This window comes from Channa argus, chromosome 4 (assembly GCF_033026475.1).
Source record: "Channa argus isolate prfri chromosome 4, Channa argus male v1.0, whole genome shotgun sequence".
In the NCBI taxonomy this organism is placed as follows: domain Eukaryota; kingdom Metazoa; phylum Chordata; class Actinopteri; order Anabantiformes; family Channidae; genus Channa; species Channa argus.
The window spans coordinates 23,960,165-23,967,500 of NC_090200.1; the positions used below are offsets into that span (position 1 = coordinate 23,960,165).

Genomic DNA, 7,336 nt, shown 5'->3' on the forward strand with positions numbered 1-7,336 from the left:
GTGTGTGTGTGTGTGTGTGTGTGTGTGTGTGTGTGTGTGTATACATGTTCTACCAACATGCAGTGAGTGTCTGTCAGTACGTAAATTTTTGTCAAATGTGTGTGTATGTGGGGGTAATTGGAGGGAGTCCAAGTGCTGTGTGTGCCTGAGTGTGCATGTGCCCCATCTCTACTGCTGTTTTTAACACCAAATGAAAAATCACCTTAGTCGCCTCGTGGTCTTCTTTGGGTTCAGTGTATTTTTAGCTCCAAGTTGACACTCTTCCAACAGAGTGAATGTGTCTATGTCTGTGTGTGTGTGCTTAAGCATGTGTGTCTGGGACTAGCAGATGGGCTGTCTTAGCCCTCTTCCTCTGCTGCCTGGCTTGTCTTTAGCCCCACCCGGCCAGGACAGGATGCTGCCTCGGGAGTGGATCAAAAATAAAAGCACCCCTTGCCCTAAAATCCCACAGACACGTATTCCCTGTTCCCCTCCTATACTTGTCTTTGTCTCCATCAGTCCCTCCCATCCCTCTGTCTATTCATCTGATTTTAAGTGACAATCCATACATTATTTTAAGATTATCTATCCAAAAAAATGGTAGCCCTCTCTTTTTCTAGCCAAGTCACGATGACCCCCACTTTCCTCCTCCGGCAACCCACCTAGGGTGACATCTTTGACCATGTCCTGTTTGGAGTGCTCCCTCCCTTTTTTCCTCCCACGGGGACTTCCCCTCTCCTGCTGCTACTGGCCCAAACAGCCAGGTCTGGACCAGCAAACACAACCCAAAATACATTCACAGCATGAAGGGGATGCACATACATGTGTGCACAAACACAACATCGAATACAAACACGCATGGATCTACACAAGATTCACAGCAAAGGTAGAGGCTACCTGCTGGAGCTGCTACACAAGATGGGAAGTGACCTCACCAACACCACAATACCCCATCATCTCCTAGACCTACATGAAACATTTGAGTCACAGCATTGCAGAGAAAAATGTATGTTCTATAAGTTATTTAATTACCGTCTCTCTTGCACACACACATGCATGCACCCCCCTATATACAGAGTACACTAAGGGTGTAGGAATGTGGTTCTTGCAGTCTGTGAAACTGAGTGCCAGATGAGGACTGGAGGCTGCAGATATGGGTGACAAGACACACAAAACCGATATAAAAACAAAGGCATATTACAAACTACAAGATGTGTATAAAGTATCAGGAAAAACACCCACAAAAGGACACACACATACACACTGTGTACTGTGAAGTGCCAGACAGACATAACTGAAAAATGAATACAAAGGCCACAGATGAAAAAATAAATGCACCGACACGATTTGTCCAGCACACACAAGCTCACAATTGAGCAGAGTATGCTGGCTTTCCGTGTAACTGTCATATTATTGCACACGCCCTATCTCTGAGTCTCTAGGGGGCCAGCTGTTTTATTTATTTATTTATTTATTTTTCTTTTTTTTATAAAATTGCTCCCTGAAGTAGCAGAAAGGCAAAAGGACTCTCTCAATGGCATGAAGATGGAGGGGTGACATACAGTATGCCCCTTTTATAGATGAGTCTGATTTGAGACTCAAATTTTATGAAAGCATAGAAATTATAGTATGAGGGCAATACTTGTTGAGTGATGTACTATAACTGTGCAACAAACAGAAAATATTTTTTTCAGTTTCTGATATAATGAGGCCCAATGTGTTTGTAAGTGCTATGCCCATTTCTGCATGTCTGCATTTCTGTATTTTGGAAGGAGTGGTAGAACACTACGCCATGCAGAGTCTGTTTTGTTCTGTGACAAATTGCCATTTACTCGTAACAGACGTACACCCAAATGATAGGAATATATAATTATATGCTGCTCATATAAGCCTTTGTATCTATCCCTAGCTCTGTTTATCCTTCTTCAAGCTTATGTCACTCTTTCTTTGTCTCTCATCTGCACCCATCTCTTTGTCCCTCCGCTTTAACTCAAAACAACGATACTTTTTAACTTGTTTTTTTCTTCCTCTTTCCTCCCTCACTGAGACCCAGCATGTGAGTGTCTTTGTCTGTCTGGCGGCACAGTACTCAAAGCATAAATGCAAACACACATGCACGCACACACACAACCACACACACGTAAATATAACATTTCCAGATGATTAACTGGTCCCATATTGAGACTTACTTTCTTCTATTTAACTCCAACATAAACAGAAGGTGCTTTGCATTTACCGCGTGGAACAATGAAGTCTGCAAAAATCCCCGACAGTGTGAACAGCCAAGGACACAATTTGTATGCAATTTTTCCTTAGTTGGTCAGACGAAGTAAAAATATCGGCCAAGATTAAGGACATTAGATGCAATAACAGTATTAGTTTTGACTTTGAACACTCTTATCATTGTTTTGCTAACATTGTTTTGTTCAGCTCATTCTATAATTCAGGTTTTTATTCAATGATCTGTAATAGAAATATCTGCAGTAATACTATAAATACTGTAGTAGCAGTTTTGGTACTGTAATTTTGGGTAAGGCTGGCAGATATGTAGCCTCTCTCGGTCTCGTCACCTCTATTTTGTTTTGAATTTTTTTGTTTTAGTCTTTCCCCTGCTGCAAATACCATCAAGTCCAGGGATTCCTGGAGGTGAGAGAGAGGGTGTGTGCACGTGTGTGTATGTGAGTCCCAGGTCCCCATTCTAATAATGCAGACTCTCCCAGTGAGCTGTGGGGCAGCTGAGCACGTTCCCCTGGAACGCCACAGGGATATATGGATCAAATTCACACACACAGACACACACACAAACACAAAGAGCCAAGGGATACGTGGATCATAGAGTACACACTATGAATTGACACTGCAGTCACAACTGACAGCAATATCTAGACAATGGGAAACACACACACACACACAAACACAGACACACACACAAACAAAGATAACACCTATTGCCAGTTCAGCCACATCCACACCTTTCCATAATTCAGTTAGTGGGAGACAGCAAGGCTCTTACATTCAGACAAAGACAACATTATTCACAGACGGCTAAACGCAGCTCATTTCTCATACACACGCACAAACAGATGCACACACACTGCCCTTATCCTAACCAGAGCTGCTGAGCAGTCTGCCCAACTTTTCTATCCTCAACATTAAACACCAACATAGAGCTTTTATTCATCATTTTTGCATGGAGGGCACAGATTTAAATATTTCTTTCATTTTCCAGGTATAGACAACGCACTAACTCTGCAGAGGTTGGTTAATATCTTTAGGCTACAGTGCCCCTAATCATTAAAAACATGTTACTGATGTTAGGAAGTAGTCCAACTGCGTTAATGTAAAATGAAACTGCTTAAGGTCGGATCAATCGGCATTATGCTTACTTATGTCTCTGTGTTGGACTGCTTTTTTCCATCTCTCTCTGTGATACTCTGGAACTCTGTTTCTTCATTTTCTTGTCTCAGTCGATCATCTCGTCATGTCTTTTACCCATCACTGTGTATGTACACTACATGTTCTTTTAAATCTGTCTACAAGGGAACACATCCCTGCTCGTCTTTGTGATTGTGTGTGAGCACAACTCTCAAATATTCAACACCACTGGGACAGAGGCAAAGGGGACACTCCAGTGGAAGGAATCAACATGAAAACAACTAAAGGATGCTCCCCCATCCAGCCCACATCAACCCATTTATTAACCTGGCCAGCAATCCACCCATCTAGCAGTTGTTAAATATTTACTATTGCTAAAGGAAACTGTGCAGCATAACAGACGCAAAGCCAGGAAAATGGATGATTAGGGAGAGTGCAAGAATGATGGATGAAGGGAGGGATAGGAGACAGCACTGAGGCCAGAAGCTGCAGTACAGCACCCCCTGGAGGCGTAAAAACAATGTAAAGATCAAAAAGTCTGCCGGGGAGTGTAACAAAAAAGAGTCAGGGCTGAGTTGAGCTGAATTACTATTTCAAAGTAGGTATTCCCCTACAAGAGGAAAGCATAGCCTCCAAAGAAAAAGCACTAGAACATTGCATCTTATAGATATTTGGATAATTGGCATCATGGGTGCTTGGAAATTTTCCGTATGAAGTATAAATGTACAAATAGTTGTTTCTTTGTGGTGGTTGAAAGTCTGCCACTAAAAAAATAGACCAAAACTGACAAAATCATACTAATTGCAAAAGAAAAAAAGACTAAAAGAGAGAAGGAATGAGAAAACCCCATGTGAAGTCTGTGACTAAAGGCAGAGAGGGATACAGAAGGACCTCACTAATCAGGGCCACAGCATTTCATATGTACAAACACACACACACACACACACACCAAAACATCTCTTATTTACCAGCTTACGTCTGCACTATTTATGGGACACTGGGGAGAGACACAGAAGAGAGGAAGAGAGGAGAGGGGCTAAAATATACATAGGGGCTGGTTCTTTTGGGACAGACTGGGGGAGTCAGAGAGAAGGAAGAAGGCGGCAAGTGGAGGAAGAGAGAAAAGGAACACTGTATGTATGTATGTATGTATGTATGTATGTATGTATGTATGTATGTATGTAAGAATGGGATATAAAGATAGATGGAAAGAGGGACTGAAGGAGTGCAACCAGGAGGAAGAGAAGATGATGCAGGGGTGTGTCCATGCTGCAATGACCCTTGGGAGTGTGTGTGAGTGAGTGAGTGAGTGAGTGAGAGAGAGAGAGAGAGAGAGAGAGAGAGAGAGAGAGAGAGAGAGAGAGAGAGAGAGAGAGAGAGAGAGAGAGAGAGAGAGAGAGAGAGAGAGAGAGAGAGAGAGAGAGAGAGAGAGAGAGAGAGAGAGAGAGAGAGAGAGAGAGAGAGCTGGACAGCGTATGGCCCCCCTGAGAGGCTGAAAGAGGCCAAAGCCTTTTCTAGCTGGCCAACTAGCCTTTTTCATCCATCCACAGCTCATTAAAACAGACACACACACACACACACACACACACACACAACTCTACTCCACTTTCTCTGGCAGATACAAGCACACACATGCACATACTTGCACACATGCGGTAACAGCTAGCAGTGGCATTAACCTCTATGGTTGTAGCTCTCCATCTCCCCCAGTCAGCCTTTCTGTCTAGTCCACTTAGAAAGGCCTCCCATGGGGCAATGGAGCTGTGGCAGGTCAGGCTGGGGCTGCAAGTTTTCACACACTACACACAAACACACACTAGGGCCTGGACCAAAGAGTAACAAAATGGATATAGGCACTATCCAGCTGCCAAAGAGGAAAAAGGTCCAGGAACAGAGGGATCAAACAGGTAGAACTTAGTTGTAAAAACCACAGAATTAAACTAATCCAACCTGACCAAACTCAGCTCAGTGAATACGTGAAAAGAATAGCTTTCTGCTGCTGGGTCCATTCTATAAATGCAAATTCAATGATTTATACAATTGAAGGTATACCAATTGAAGAAAGGTGAGAGTTCATGAGGGATGCGGTGTTTGTGTTGCATACAATGTGTGTGTGTGTATGTAGAGGTTTATAGACTTGGGTGTGTGAGGTGTGAGTGTTGCCTGTGTGTGGACATTAACCGACATGGTCCAGCAGTCACCCTGCTGTTAAATGGACTGGCCAGCCATATGCCCACCACCTCTGGCCCTACATCACTGCCAACTTTGCGTGTGTACTTCTACCTCTTCACCAAACACCCTGTAAATTATGTACGAGTTGAATGCAGCCATTACTATGAACTAGGAACATTTATGGTCTTGTTATTAAATATTATTAGGTGCATTCTAGACAATGCCAATCTGAGGTGGAACTTGTGTTTAGCCTGCAAGGGGGTGACCATCAAAATGTAGTGGAAAATATAGTGAGATCCAGATTCTGTCCTCATTTACTTTAGTTGATCTACCAACGTGTTTGGCCAAAACTTTATATTGGCTCAAATTCTGGTGAAAAAGTATATTTTTCAAAATCTCAGAGGAAAAGGTGCTATTCACATTTAATAGGGTAGGTGTTAGGGTTTGTTAATTGTTTCCAACATTAAATGTAATGTATGTTTGTGACGTGTATATGTACTGATGATGTCATTAGTGACACCATGTAGCTTTGATAGTTTGCCTTTGATAGTTGCCTTTGTAGTTTGCCTTTAAGTCTGTTGACCAGTGGTCAAGGAAACAATGCAACGCTATATTATCATTATGTGATGAATTGCCTTTTTCATTGGCCTATTACTTATAAGGAGTTGTTTTTCTGCATTGAACTCTCTATCTGCTTTGATCTCTGTTTCCCAATAAATAGTGTGAACAAGTAAGAGCCCGGTGGAGTTGGCTGAGTTCGGGTGAAGTGTTAAGTCACTAAGACCCCGCCGGACTCCCCTTGTGCAAGTAAAAGACAAAAGTCGACTCTTGTGTGTTATTTCACTGTTGTTGAACTGTATTTCCAGGTGTAATCAGCGCTGTTGTGGTTGTCAGAACCCAACAGTAGGGTATTCATGAAATTCCAGTAGAGCATGGGGGGGTATCCTATGAGCTACTCTTGTGGACACGTAAGCACAGACAAGGAAGGTGGTGGTCCTTTTCCAAGCTCCACTTAAAGAAAAGTCCACTTTATTATGCTTTGCTTTTCCATCTGTGAGGGGGAACTTTAAAACACAATGTAGGAAATACTGTCTTTTATAGCTGGAGATGCTCTCAATACTAACTACATGTTAATCAGTTTATCATCTGTCCTTGTTGATTGTGTGAATAAATTATCTTAAAAATGCATCACACATTATATATGTACTCAAGGTTAATCATTAGCCCAGATGTATCATCTCTCTCTAGCTACTGAATTTTCAGTGTTTTTCAGTCTAATGAGTATATACATAAATTTTCATAGAAAACTGTGCTGTGTCTAAAACATGCAACCTTGGTCAAAGCAGGAAACATCATATAGGAAGTTATAGATTTAACAAGTCTGATGTTTGACTTGCACATTTTGTAGGTCACCTGTCTGGTGCCAAAGACATACAAGAGGTGCAGAGGAAAGAAGAAGTGCAAGAAGACAGGAAGGTCTCCATCATGACAGACCTGGCTACATCTGGCCCAGGACCTACCTTTGGGTGACTTATCTCCTCTCTTCTCTTTAATACCCACATACACACCAATGTGTCTGGACCCTAATGACATGAAGCTTGCCAGAACCCTGCTAAGAGCTCATGAGGAGAGATAGAGGGAGAGAGGCCAGAGAAATGGACAGAGGGTGGATGGACAAATAGAGAGAAATAATGAGAAATGAAGACACTCAGTGGAAGAAATGAGGATGGTCTGCTCAGGTGAGTGCCAGATAAAATTTGTTGTTTGCCTACATTTCTCTGATACAATGATACGAAGTCCACCTTCTACA

The 7,336-nt window shown here is 42.3% G+C and overlaps 1 protein-coding gene across 7 annotated transcripts in view; it reads right to left on the minus strand.

Moving 5' to 3' along the window:
• Positions 1-7,336, minus strand: part of znf423 (zinc finger protein 423) — a 138,154-nt gene that overhangs the window by 5,289 nt on the left and 125,529 nt on the right. The gene's annotated exons all lie outside the window — the stretch shown is intronic.